The sequence below is a fragment of the Acinonyx jubatus genome, chromosome E2 (assembly GCF_027475565.1).
Source record: "Acinonyx jubatus isolate Ajub_Pintada_27869175 chromosome E2, VMU_Ajub_asm_v1.0, whole genome shotgun sequence".
In the NCBI taxonomy this organism is placed as follows: Eukaryota; Metazoa; Chordata; class Mammalia; order Carnivora; family Felidae; genus Acinonyx; species Acinonyx jubatus.
The window spans coordinates 9,728,195-9,742,965 of record NC_069396.1 but is presented as its reverse complement, the minus strand read 5'-3'; the positions used below and the strand labels follow the sequence as shown (position 1 = coordinate 9,742,965).

At 42.6% G+C, this 14,771-nt stretch overlaps 1 protein-coding gene across 1 annotated transcript in view; it reads left to right on the top strand.

Moving 5' to 3' along the window:
* The window catches only part of WWOX (WW domain containing oxidoreductase), a 308,278-nt gene that overhangs the window by 79,465 nt on the left and 214,042 nt on the right, over nt 1–14,771 (top strand). The window lies entirely within an intron of this gene.

The following is a 14,771-nucleotide window of genomic DNA, read 5'->3' as shown; positions in this document are numbered from 1 at the left end:
GATCCATGAGGCAATTTTATCACCCCCACTGACTGCTGCCTGGGTTGAGCATTTTAAGTGAGGGCAAAACATGATTCTGATCTCCTTGTTATCCTTGCGAAATCCTTCCCACACATAAGAGAAAATTACTCACGTGGTATGTAAGCTTGAGTTGAGGGCCAGCCCTGTGCCAGGCGTGGTACTGGGCACTTGACCTCCATTAGTCCTCACTCCTGAGTACCTCTGTGACTGTGATTTCATCTTCTTTTTTATAGAAAGGAAACTGAGGACCTGCTTCAATATAAACACACCATGTGGATGACACTCTAAACAGTGATTAAATTATCCCCCTTTCACATCAGGTATAATGTAAATGATGCAGGCTTTTTTTGTTTTGTTTTTAATTCAGCTAATTAGTGCCTGAGCTTCATACTCTGTGATTTTTTAAAAAAAAGTTTACATCAAAATATCTTTTGGATTTAATGAATGCTTTCCATGTGCTTTGAAGTTACTTTCAGTTTAATAAACATTACTGTGCAACATTTGTCCCATCCTTTTAGGAAGTGTCTATGAATAAACTCGTTCTTTGGTGGAGAGCTATCTATGTATTCTTCCAGTGTTCACCCAAGGAGAGAGGGAGAGAAGGGAAACAAGTCTTTATCACTTGCCACATGTTTACCGACATGAGCTAATCTAATCGTCTCGCAACACCGTGAAATGGACATCAGTATCCCCATCTGAAAAATGAGGGGAAAGTCAGTAATAGGTAAACAGCTTGCCTGAGGCTGCACCGTTGACTCCTTAGTAGAAGTAGAATTTGAAAACAGAACCCACATGTTTTAACTAAACATAGCAAACTGACAAGGTCACAGACTCCTCCTTCCTTCCCCCACACTTTCCTTTAATTTCCTCCCTTTCCCCCCCCCCTTTTTTTTTTAAACAGCAAGTGTGTGGTAATTGCGGAACAGATGGCAGTTTTCACTCCTTTGCCTAAAACTGTAGTTTATCAACCAAAAACGTACCGCTGTCCACTTGCAGCAGTTGGTGAGCCATTCTCATCTCCGCAGGTGCTTGCCCTCCAGCCCTCCATTCCCAGGCTGCCTCCCCTTTCCTGGGGCAGGTGCATTTGGGGGTCTCAGCACACACTAACATGTACAGCTGTAATCTGTACAGCTACTTGCAGACTGAATGCTGCTTTTTTGAAAGTTTATTATTATTTTTGTTTATTTTAAAATTAAAAAAAAATGTTTATTTGTTTTTGAGAGAGAAAGAGAGACACAGGCAGACAAAGAGTGCAAGCCGGGGAGGAGCAGAGAGAGAGAGGGAGCCACAGAATCCAAAGCAGGCTCTAGGCTCCGAGCTGTCAGCACAGAGCCCGATGCGGGGCTTGAACTCACGAACCTCAAGATCGTGACCTGAGTTGTAGAAGATGGAGGCTGAACAGTCTGAGCCCCTCAGGTGCCCTGAACCCAATTCTTACTGGAAGAATTAAGATGAAACCAAAACCCAAAACAACAACAATACACCACACCCCCTGCCCCCAGGCACACACAAGAAAGTTAATATTTGCAGTTATTAGGGGAAAAATCAAGTAGTTCTGAAGGGCTAATAATAGCAAGCAGTAGCCTCTTACCCTACCTTCCCACCCTCTGCTTTTGTCCACTCATTCATTCATTCATTCATTCATTCATTCATTCATTCAACAAATACCGTAGAGAATGGATTCTGTGCCCGGCGCTTTTCTGGGTACTGCTTTAATAGGATGAACAAAGGCAGCTGCTTTGAACAGTTGGTGTTTTTGATGCTCCTAGTGGCTGCCTCCTGTGTCTCAACAGTGTGCTTAAACTGCCATGTCTTGATCTCTCAGTTTCAGGGACTTGCTAATGACGTTTGCTGTTACGGATGTGGATTCAGCTCACTGATACCAACTTCATTGGTTCTATCTCCTCGCTCCCATTGTGTTTGCCATGTCAGATTTCTGTATTATATATTTATATTGTACATTCTGTGAATTATATGCATGTATGTATGCACTTATGATGTGTGTGTATATATGTGTGTACATGTATTTATATGATACGGATGTGTGTGTTTTCTACTCTGGAAGTGCCCTTGACTCTGTACCTTGTTAGGTGAGCCTTTTGGTATCTGCTACCAATATTTCCACTTTTTCTTTTTTTCCCTTTGCCCCCTAATTTCTGCCTCATACGCTTCTATTTTGTCATGAATAATAACATTTGCAATCCATCCTATAGCCATAATTAAATTTCCTGCATTATCTATGGGTTATTTTTTTTCAAGGTTTACTCTAACTTTTAGTATGACTTAGCAAATGCCATTTAAAAGTTTTTGACACAAAATTTTCTTTTTATTTAAATCCAAGTGGATTAACATACAGTGTTACAATAATTTCAGGAATAGAATTTAGTGATTCATCACTTACATATCACAGTGCTCATCCCAGCAAATGTCCTCCTTAATGCCCATCACCCCTTTAGCCCATCCCCCCACCCAACACCCCTCCAGCAACCCTCAGTTTGTTCTCTGTATTTAAGAGTCTCTTATGGTTTGTTTCCCTATTTTTATCTTATTTTTGCTTCCCTTCCCTTATGTTCATCTGTTTTGTTTCTTAAATTCCACATATGAGTGAAATCATATGATATTTGTCTTTCTCTGACTGACTTATTGCGTTTAGCATAATAGACTCTAATTCCATCCATGTTGTTGCAAATGACAGATTTCATTCATTTTGATCGCCGAGTAATATTCCATTATATATTATTATGTGTGTATATATAAATACACACACACATACATATATATACATACATATGTATATATATGTATGTGTGTGTGTATTTATATATACACATATATATATGTACACACACACACACACACACCCCCCACATCTCCTTTATCCATTCATCCATCAATGGACATTTGGGCTCTTTCCATACTTTGGCTATTGTGGATAGTGCCGCTATAGACATTGGGGTGCGTGTGCCCCTTAGAAATAGCTTACCTGTATCCCTTGGGTAAACGCCTAGTAGTGCACTTTTTAGGTCGTAGGGTAGTTCTATTTTTGATTTTTTGAGGAACCTCCGTACTGTTTTCCAGAGTGGCTGCACCAGTTGGCATTCCCACCAGCAGTGCCACCACCAGTGGCCGCATCCTCACCAATATCTGTTGCCTGAGTTGTTAATGTTAGCCATTCTGAGAGGTGTCAGGTGGTATCTCGTTGTGGTTTTGATTTGTATTTTCTGTGGATAGATTCTAAAAGATGAGAAACAATATACATTTACATCCTTATGGTCCTATAATTATTTCTTACCCAAGGCCGATTAATGTGGCTCTATTATATCTCCTTTTCTAGGGTTCTTTCTGTGTTATGACCCTTGGACAATGACCTTAATGTTCACAGGGTTCTCCTTTCTTATCCTCTCTCAATTGCTATCATAATGGCATGCTCTTAGTTCATTAGAGGGATTAGGGGTGCAGATTCTGAATCGCCTTGGTGCCCCTTACCTGATATTTTTGAGACTGATGAGGTGATCTTTTATCCAAATGTCTGACTCAGGTACACACGTCATCCACCCCTCAGTCTCCCCCTCCCCCACCAATTACATCTGGGAGTGTCTTGCTCAGGCTCATTTCCAGACTCAGAGATCTTTCTTCTCTCTTGTTCGAATCAAGGGGTGGATGGCATTTATGTATGTAGGCTTCCTCATCAATGAGTCGTTGACAGACTAAGCAGCCTGTTGGGTGGAATGATCAATGGTGGGAAGAAGGACACTAACGTATGCAAGGAGAGCCATTCCAAGTAGGAAAAATAATTATTTGTGGACCTATGAAGGTAGTGGGTTGAGAAGTCACCAGTGACCCAGTGGCCAGTGTGCAACCTGGTTTTCTTTTGAAGCCTGTTGAGACAGCCAGCAAGGAAATAAGGCATTGCTTACTATCTCCTCCTTCGGGTGTCACCCACAGGTTTCCATGGCTAGACTTTGAGCCAGTGGCGGAACATCGAAGATAGAAGGGCAGTATTTGTTGTTCATTCTCTGACTGTGTTCCCTCTACACATAGTAGGCAATTCACAGTTACTCTCCAGCCTTCTGATTTCCTCCTGTTTTGTTTCCCTTGACCCACTGCGAAATTAGCTGGGTTTGTTCTCATTCTGTCACCTGGCTTACATGTCTTCAATTGATTTTCTATATGGTTGTAGCATTTGCGCTTGCTACAGTAACAGAGAATGGAAGGAAGGAAGGAAGGAAAGAAAATGAAAGGAATAAAAACAAAGGTTTGGTCCAGGCACTTGGCCTCTCTAAGCCTCAGTTTCCCCATGTGTAAAATGTGATATTAATAGCTGCTTTGTAGGGCTGTTGTGAGTGCTTCAGGTGGTATTGCTGAAGTCTTAGCGGAGTGTTTATTAGATCTTCGATCGCCACAACATTTTTATTATTGTCATTCTTATTACTGTACTGACACATCAGGGGCGGTTGGCTTCTTAGGTGACTGCATGAGGCTTGCCCTTGTATGATGTTTATTCATCGTGAATCCACGTACTGGGAGATCCAGCTGCCATGATCAAAGCCCGAGGGAAGCTTTGTTATGTCTAAGGGCTGGATTAATTTTAGAGTATGGTGGTCTTTGCCCAAGGTGAGCTTGTCTGTTTGCATAAAGCATCCCCATTCTGTATCTTGGACCGACCCTCGCTGCTCTTGCCTGCCTTCTCTGGATGGAGTGCTTTGCACGCGTGCGCTCATGATCCTCAGCACTCGAGGGGAAAACAGGCATCACTCCCAAGTTCAGTTTAGGCTAGTAAAAAATTCATTCCAGGGGCGCCTGGGTGGCTCAGTTGGTTGAGCGTCCGACTTCAGCTCAGGTCATGATCTCCCGGTTCGTGAGTTCAAGCCCCGTGTCGGGCTGTGTGCTGACACCTCAGAGCCAGGAGCCTACTTGGGATTCTGTGTCTCCCTCTCTGTCTCTCTGCATGCCGCCCCACCCCCCGCCCCCACTCATGCTCTGTCTCTCTCTCTAAAAAATAGCATTAAAAACAATACATTCCTTTTGTATTTATGAGCAGGTCTGGGTGTACAGCAGACTGCAAACAGAAGAAAAGCCCACGATGAAAAGGCATACATGTACCTCTGCCTTCCAAATGGAGACCCCCATTCTTGGCTCTCACTGAAGCAGTTAGAGGAGACGTGGGTCTGAAAACAGTACAGTCGTTACTGGTTCTTAATTCTGCCACTACTGATCCACGCCACACAGAGGGGTCTGTACTACTGGGAAACACCCGGATAAAATCTTCTTCTCATTACAATTACAATGATACCCACGAATCGGGCAGTATATTTCCTTTCTTCTGCAACCTGAAATTCTTCTGAGTTTCACCAGAGAACCAAAATGCTTGTCTCTTGAGGCAATTATTTTTCGAGAAGGAAGATTAAGATAGCATCATTCTGTGGGGAATGTGGACAAGGTTGAGGACGCAATGAAAATGTTCTAAGCTGAACAGAAGATTGAAAGAATGAGAAGGCGTGATGAGAACATTCTAGTGATCTGAGCTTCATCATTTTAAGACTCTATTCAAAGTCCAAAGCGTTAATAGCTGTGAGATATGATGAGAAAAGTTTGGCTAGGTCTGTGAATCACAGGTGGGGAAAAAATGCAAGAGGAAAGTAGACATTAATACTTTTCGAACACAATTTTTGGGGTCCTTTGGGAATGGGGTCCTAGTCCAGCCATGTGTGACAGGTTGTCCACGTGGAATTATTTCTGAGTCATCATTAAGTTCATCTGTACCTCCTCTTTACCCCCTTCACTGGGCATCCTTTTCCATCTATTCTTCAGTTTTTTCAAATTCTTTCCACTTTTTAAGCTGTTCTCACTTGACCTTGTCTTTCATTTCCTAAACTTTTGCTAGCCATCCTAGTCTGGCAGTCTGGCTGAAAATTTGGTAAGGGACCACTTTTGACTTGGCTCCTGTATTCCCCCCAAGCCTAGTTGGCTGACCAGACTGGGCGCCTTGGTGCCCCATCTTCCTTTCTGGCCTGGGCGCAGAGAGCTGAGACAGGTGCATCTGGTGAACTGTGAAGCACAGGTTTATGTTGTGATGGTGTGAATGAGTATTCAGGAAGACTGTTGACAGGGAGATTCGTTGAGAAGGCAGATGTATTTTAATGGAGAAGGAAAATTTGTTAGGTTGTATAGTAAATGTTTTGAATGTATTTGGGTGGAAGTTTATAAAGGAAATGGCAAAATTCTGTGTATGTTTGGGGGGATATTCTATACTTATTTTCTTGGCAGAGATGTAGCGTATTCACTAATTGAATTAGGCAAAAACTTATCTTGGTTGACAAGAAGACCATGTCTCAAGTCTGTGAGATGAAGGCGTGACCAGGAGATTTCGGTTTTAACATTTGTTCTTGCCACCACAAGTCAGGAGTGACACTAGGGGGGAATTTGTGGACAGGTGAATGAATAAAACTACATGGGGAAGGGAGAGGGATAGGGGATAGGTAAGAGACCGGGCTCACTATTCAAGAAGGTCTTGGTCATGTCATAGTCTTGTCATTTTCTCCATTGGTGTGGTAGTGACAGATTATTCACATTTTGCTCTTACCTTGCCTGTTATCATCATCACACCAAAGAAACCATGTCTGGAATAAATCCTAAGCATGGCTTTTCAGAGCGGGTGTGAGTTCACGGTGATCGTGAAAGCCTGCTGCCTTGAATTCTCTCCAGTTGTGGTGAGTTAGAAGGTAGCACGTTCATGTGTGTGCTTTCCTTGGTCATGATGGTGTTGCCATGGACACATTTGTCTGCCACCGCCTTAACTCCTGGACAGCAGTGGTGAAAGCGATGGTGGGCAACTGGGGAAGGTACTGCCAGCTGGGAAGAGGCCTAGTTGGGCTTAGTAGGCTAAGAATGTATCTTTCACAGCTGCAGCATTTGGCTTCCTATCTGTGGAGGGGGCACAGATGTGAAAAGCCATTATTAACGCCCATGGACAGACCCTCCAGCCTTTTTGTTCTTTGAAACTGTAGTCTCTATCAATGCAATGTGTTAGACTCATAGAGTGACTGCTTAGGTCAGGGTTATCAATTTTCATCCCTCTTCTGTTCTCATCTGAATCTTGGTACTGTGAATTGGGAAGGTGGAAAGGCCCTTACGCAGCACCTGCTTCCATACCTGGTTACTGTGTGGATGAGGAATATGCAGGGACAAGAGAAGAAACTTGCTTCGGATTGTGCAGCAAGTCTGGGATAAAAGCAAAGCTAGACCCTCCCTGTTGGTGCTTAATGTCATACCTTCTTGCCTTTATTTATTTATTTATTTATTATTTAATGTTTATTTATTTTTGGGACAGAGAGAGACAGAGCATGAACGGGGGAGGTGCAGAGAGAGAGGGAGACACAGAATCGGAAACAGGCTCCAGGCTCTGAGCCATCAGCCCAGAGCCTGACGCGGGGCTCGAGCTCCCGGACTGCGAGATCGTGACCTGGCTGAAGTCAGATGCTTAACCGACTGCGCCACCCAGGCGCCCCCCTTCTTGCCATTATTTGAGTTTAGACCACTAATTTTCTAAAATCACAGAACAGAGGATTTTTAATTCTAGGTCATTATCTTTTAGGAATTAAAAATAAAAATTGAAAGTTACTATGTATATCCGACCAGTTCATGAATAATTATTAATTAATGAACAGTTTTGTTAAGGACATTGTGTAGAGTCCGTGAAGCTGGAGCTTAAACCAGCCCTGCATGCCAGGAGTTGAATTCTAGGAGGCGGGGAACTTACTTGCGAAAGAACTCTATGATGAGGAGGACAGGATAAATGACTTAAAAACTGTGGAAGTTTGGGACACAGATGGGGCTTTTTCAGTGAAGGGGTTAGAAGATGAGGTGATGAAAGGCTTTGTGGAAGAGTTGGGCCTGGAAGGATTTCGTTGAAAAGAGATGGGAGGTAGGTAGGCAGACAATCAAACAAAAAATTGCATGGAACAACAGACTAGGATTAATCCGTCTGTCTATCCATCCATCCCAGCAATAGTCCGTCCTTCCTTCCTTCCTTCCTTCCTTCCTTCCTTCCTTCCTTCCTTCCTTCTTTCCTTCCTTCCTTCCTTCCTTCCTTCCTTCCTTCCTTCCTTCCTTCCATCCATCCATCCATTAAATTGCTGGTTATTTTAAGTTTCACCATTGCATTGAATGTGGCAACAGACAATTTTAGTAGAAACAGAAAAGAAACTAGGCAGAATCTTTGTAGGGTTTAGAATATCAGGCTAAGGAGTTTGAAATTTTTATGCTAGGAAATGCAGAACCATTATAGGACTTCTAAGTGGTATGCCTGAGGGATTCCTCCAGGACCATACTTGGTAAATGCTGTAAACGTGGCTCTATGGAGGAGGTTGCAGTAAGAGACCATTAAGTCTGGATAAAATGGGATCTATGGAGACAGACAACTGATTGGATGGTGAGGCCAAAGTAGAGGGGGCTGGAGAAGGCGACTCTGAAGTTTTGAGTCTGTGTTACTGGTCTAGGTGTGTGTCCAGGCTGAGAAAATGATGTGTAGAGTTTTGAATTTAAAAACGGATGGATTTAAAATAAAATTAGGGGCGCCTGATGGCTCAGTCGGTTAAGTGTCTGACTTTGGCTCAGGTCATGATCTCGTGGTCCATGAGTTCGAGCCCCTGGTCAGGCTCGGTGCTATCAGCTATCAGTCTCTGTCCTTGTCTCTGTCTCTCTCAGAAATAAATAAACGTTAAAAAAAATAAAATTAACATAAAATTTGAAAATAAAATAGATGGGTTCTTACTAATGGGAACAACAATTTTGCTTTTTAATACAGGTGGTTTATTGCAAAATTTCATTAAACAGCAGCTCTTGTAACTGTTGTCAGGTATGACAATACCATAGTTCACGTCTCCTGTGTCTGTGACAGGTACCACTTTTGGTCACAGCACTCTTCTTCTGAGTGTGGTGGTAGCCTCTGAATCCTTCTCCTTTTATTTTTATTTTACTTTATTTTTATTTCTAATTTTTTTTGCAACGTTTGTTCATTTTTGAGAGATCGAGACAGAGCGTGTGTGGGGGAGGAGCAGAGAGAGAGAGAGAGAGAGAGAGAGAGAGAGACAGAATCTGAAGCAGGCCCCACGCTCTAGGCTCTGTGCTCTTAGCATAGAGCCTGGTGTGGGGCTTGAACTCACAAGAGAAGAGGTCATGACCTGAGCCAAAGTCAGACACTTAACAGACTGAGACACCCGGGCACCCCTATCACTTAACTATTTTGTGAGCATTTTCCCGTGTCATTAAATGTTCTTAAAACATTATGCTCTTCAATACCCACATGAGCATGTTCTATCCCACAGGAAAAACCATGATTTATTTATTTCTTCGGGTTAGATATTTACCTTATTTTCCCATTTTTAATCATCATGCTTTGATGGCCATTCTTCTATGTCAGTTATTCCATATTTGACTACTTCCATGGGATGGGATCTTAGAAATTATTTGCTTACAGGGTATACATTTAAAATATTTTTCCAATATTAATTAATTAATGGGGGGGTGATGAAAATGTCCAAAAACTGAGTGTGATAATATTTGCAAAACTCTGTGAATGTACTAAAAAAACAATGAATTGTATACTTTGTGTGGGAAAATTGCATGGTATATGAATTCTCTCTCAATAAAGAGGTAATTTTATTTTGGCGGGGGGGAACTCTCAGAGCAGTGGTTTCCAAAATGATGTATGGTGTAGCCTCCTGAAATGTTATTATGGATACATGGCAGAGTCTCTATTCTTCTTTCCAAAGTGAATCAGTGGTGATTGTCAATGATCATCTCACCAGAACATCATAGTGTCGCATTCATATAACTGGAGTGAGAGTATCTTACATATGCTACCAGCAGTTCTCACGGTGTTGGTTCATTTGTTCGTTGATCTGTTCATTCAGCTGTCGACCATGTCTTCCTCAGACGTCTTCAGTGTCAACAATATGCCGGTGCCATGCTGGGTGCTGGAGATAGGGAGTCGTGGAAGCACACGGGAAGGGTACCTGAATTAGTTCTCTCTGCTGCATGACAGATGACCCCAAAAGTTACCCTCAAAGTCACCATTTACTGTCTCCCAGAGTTTCTCTGGGTTAGGAATTGGGATGTGGCTTTTCTAAGTGGTTGTGGCACAGGTTGTCTCATGAGGTTGCCGTCAAGATGGCATCTGAAGATTTGACTGGGACTGGAGGACCACCTCCCAGATGGTGCACCCACATGGCTTTTGGCTGGAGGCCACAGGGACCTCTGTGACAGTCCTTACAACATGGCAGCTGGATTCTTCCAGAGCATGTGATCCAAGGGTGAGAGAGCCAGGTAGAAGCCACGGTAATGTTTATGCCCCGTCTCAAAAGTCGCTCATTTTCACTTCTGCCACATTCACTTCGTTAGAAGTAGATCACCTTGGGGCACCTGGGTGGCTCCCTCGGTTGAGTGTCTGACTCTTGATTTCGGCTCAGGTCATGATCTTTCAGTTTGTGAGATCGAGCCCCGCGTCGGGCTCTGAGCTGGCAGGGTGGATCCTGCTTGGGATTCTCTCTCTCTGCCCCTTCGCCAAGCTTGCTCTCTCAAATAAAATAAACTCTCAAAACTCTCTCAAAATAAATAAGCTTAAAAAAAAGGGAGTGGAGCACTTCATCCAGTTGACACTGAAGAGAGGGGAATTGGGCTCTACCTCTTGAAGGGCGGATTGTCAAAGAATTTGTCGGCCCATTTGAACACCACCATCGTACGTGATCCAGGTGGTCAGTGGGATGAGGAGTCCGAAAAAACATGGTGGAAGAGGTGGGTTTTGACTTGAATTGGGAAGCATTACCAGGAGAGAGAAGAGAAGCAGAAAAGGGCCTTGCGGTCTTACAGCATCCTGTGGGCAAAGGCCTCAGATCGAAGGAGGAAAAGCACATCCCTGCCGGTGATGCTTGGGTTTCGGTGCCATTCACTGAAGGGAGGAGTGCAGGAGGAGGAGGAGGAAGGGAGGAGAGGAGTGAGCGAGTGTGGGTCCTGCTGAGCTGGAGGCACATGTGGAGAAACCACATGGAGCAGTGGGGTCTGAGGCTTGATGAAAGGGTGTGGAGGAGGCTGCAAGCTGTGTCCCCTGTTCCCCATGTCCCGTCCCCAGGGTCCCGGGAGAGGATTTTGTCTTCGAAAGGGGAAGTCAGGCCCTTTTAAGACGGACTGTGCATCCCCTCCTCTGGTGATGTGAGGAGCTCTGCCCTCTTACTTACTCTGGTGAGGGGTCCCCTCTGCCCCAGCCAGCAAGGGCAAGCCAGGCTGGGGACCGGGGGGCGTTGTCTGATTTGTCTGGGTGGTCTGTGACCTGAGGATTTTCATGTGTTTGCCATGGGCTGTGACAGAACAGAGGCTGGAGGCTTGTCACGACGTCTCGGCTTTTCCTCTAACCCACACTCTTAAGGCAGGTAAAAATGCACTTAAATGCACATGCCTGCCAGGTTGCCCTTCTGAACCTGGGGATCTTGTCGAGACACATGAATGGTTCTGTTAGGAATATGCATTGACTAAGGGTAAAGGGAGAGATTATCTTCATTCCAGACTTTTTTTTCCCTTTTCCCTTAAAAAAAAAAAAAATAGATGATTTTCTTCCAGCATTTTACATGCAGGAAAATACCATTCTGAACCACAATGATGTAAGATTATTTGATTTTTTTTTTGAAAAAAATATGGTACACATTTTTAGGGTTCTGATTTTTGCATTAATAAAATTATATTCTATGTTTCCAGCCATGTTCTTCTGATTCGCTTCAACTTGTCTCAGTGTTTTATTCCTCCTTGGAGCAAAGACTAAGCTTATTTTAATGGTTGTATCCCATGGTAAGCGAGGTGATGGCAAATCACTTAATTTTGTGTGCGTACTGCTCTGATTACTGAAACGCTGTCTTTGATAACAACAGAGGAGATAAGCCAGATAGAAATAACATTTGAGAAATTCTGTGCCCTTCTGTCTCTGGATCTGGAAATAAATGCACTTGAATTTATACATTCTTGGTCCTTTAGGAACCATAAAAACATACCCTTACATATATATGAAATGGCAAGAAACTGCATATTTATTAAGAATCATGACCCTTAGGACTAGACAAGTCAAATTAAATCTCATAAAAATTTGTTATGGAAAATGAATACACGGCACTATTTTTTCTTTTAGGGTCTACTTATTAACTTTGTCATGTTTAATACGTTGCAGTTGCAAACAAAGGCATAAATGTATGGTTCATTCCTAATTAATTTATGTAATTGGGTTTTATAAATTTAGGTGGTTAGGAAGCTGTGTGTAACACACCCCATTTGCTGCGTGCCGTAGCCAATAAAGGCGTAATAGAAAGAAATACAGTTTGAAGCTCACTTCAGTGGTAAATATAGATTAGTTGTAAATGATATCTTTGTAATGTTTATTTTAAATTTTGCAATGCTGCAGATTTTCTGAACATACCAATTAATGTTCTTATTTGAACTAATGACTAGTTAATTACTATAAATTCTAAGTGCTCTATCTCTGACAATTAAAAAGTCTCTTACAGCTTTTGTATTGTTTGCTCTGAATTAGATCAGCAGTCCAGTATCGAGGAAAGCAGAGTAAGAATGGAAGGTGGGTGTTTAAAATGTGGGTCGTTTTGTCAGTTCCTGTTTTGAATGCTTGTTCTTTTGTGTCTGTACACACGCAGGCACACACACAGACACACACACACATCCATATTTGTGTGTAATATCTATTTCTTGCTACACAAGCAGTGAATGAGTTGAAAAATCTGAAATGTATTTTGAATTTTTTAAGTAGGTTATAAATTATACCATGAAAATCAGATACACCAGGATAAAACCAGTAAATTTAAAATAAGTCATTTGTCACTGTGACGTGACTATGATGTTACCCGGCTTGGCAACGAACCTTCTCCCGTAGCCTCAAAGAGACCAACCAGAATGGTTTGATCAGGGGTTTCAGCCGGCCTCCCCTGATACTTCCTTCACTTACCGAGGGAAGGCCCTGTTCTTTCCTCAACCAGCCCCAAAAGACTGAGAAATCCAAGTCAGCGCTGCTTGGCTCCCATCCAAGGCATTAAATGTTGTCCCGTCTGTTTTTGTGAACATGTTTAAACAGAAGAAACTGTCTCTGGTCCACAGTGAAACAGCTACCTCTTTGACCAACAGCAAGCCCGTGGAGCCGTTTGAACACTGCGTCGTGTGCCTTCGAGAAATCACCGGAATCACAGCATTCTTTGTAAACAGAATACCTTCCATCCAGGGAGAGAGTATGTGTTGCAGGGTCAATTGGGAGCCCCTTTTGTACATTCTGTTTCGTGCCTTACAGGTTAAAGGAGAATGTTTGATTTGCTTATGAAAGTATGGGCTCGGTGAGGTTAAAAGACACCTTGAATAATTGTGTGTAAATATAAATACTGTATGTGGAATAAGTGTTACGGATCACACTTATGATGAAATATGTATGTCTTTCCAAGGGTAAGACCTTCATAATTCATTTATAAGTTACATTCCTTATCTTACATGTAAGTAACAGAATAGTAAATTTTCTTTGTTCTTTCTGAAGAATTGTCACACAGGGAAGGAAAAAAAAAAGAAGGATAAACTTTTCTCAAACAGCAGAATGCCATTCAGGGATAACTGGAAAAAAGTATCAGGGAAAAGCCGAAAAAAAAAAAAAAGTTAGGTTCTGGTGATATTGGAAAAATGATGTGTGAGTAGAAGCACTAGATGGGGGCTTCATCTATTCTGTCATGTTATGACAGAAATCATTACACGTGTGATAGGTTTATTTATAAAGACTTGCTTCAATATTCAAAGTCCATCTATTCTAGCATTCCTCATGTTGAGCCAGGCTGTGGATCAAGATGAAAGAAAAATTAAATTGTATATTGAAAGAGCCGTTAATTGAGCTGTGCTGTATTTAACGGGGAAGCATCCGCTTCAAGCAGTCGATACCGCTGAGGATTTGTGATGTACTGCATCATGAGACCGGCCGTTGGCTTTGGAGAATGCAAACAGGGCTAAGGACAGAGCCCCGCCAACTTCGGCTTTCACCCCCCCCCCCCCCCCCCCCCCGTCTCTTCGGAAGGCAAGTGTCAACGTTTCCATGGAGGAAATCCCGCTTGCGCGCGTTCATAGTGGCCCTCAGTGCTGCAGCTTCTTGCCGGACGACTCATGACACGCCACTGAGTCACCAAAACCTATTTCCCAAAGGAATCGTTTGGGGGCTTGTTTAAAGGCCTTCTATGAGACTGGATTTTCTCCCTCTTTCTTAATCAATGTAAATTCAATTGCATTTCGGAGGGTGGCCACATAGTATTTCATCATCTCTAATATCCATTTAAAAATGTTAGGTCTACCCAGTTATAATTCTCAAAAGTGGCCTCTCAGTGGCTTAATATGTTATCTCCATTCTCTGAGGCAGTGTTAATTTCCTTTTGTAGTTAATCTATCCTACTACCAAATTTAGTATATTTATAGTTAAAGATTCTGTTAAGAGCTAAGTGATTTAAGTACATCTGGGATAAAGTGGCCTTGGCTTTAACTATGGAACAAATTTTCTTTATTTCATTCTCTTCACTGATAAATCCATAGTAACTGGAGGCATTTCTAGAATTGTGGGCAATTTGAGCCTCTAAAGTTTGATTAAAGATACTTCAGATATTCCTACTGAGAGGCTAGAGAGCTACAGGCCATTTATTCTTGGTTCTGATTCTGGCCCTGGCCCAGCTCTGTGGCACAGG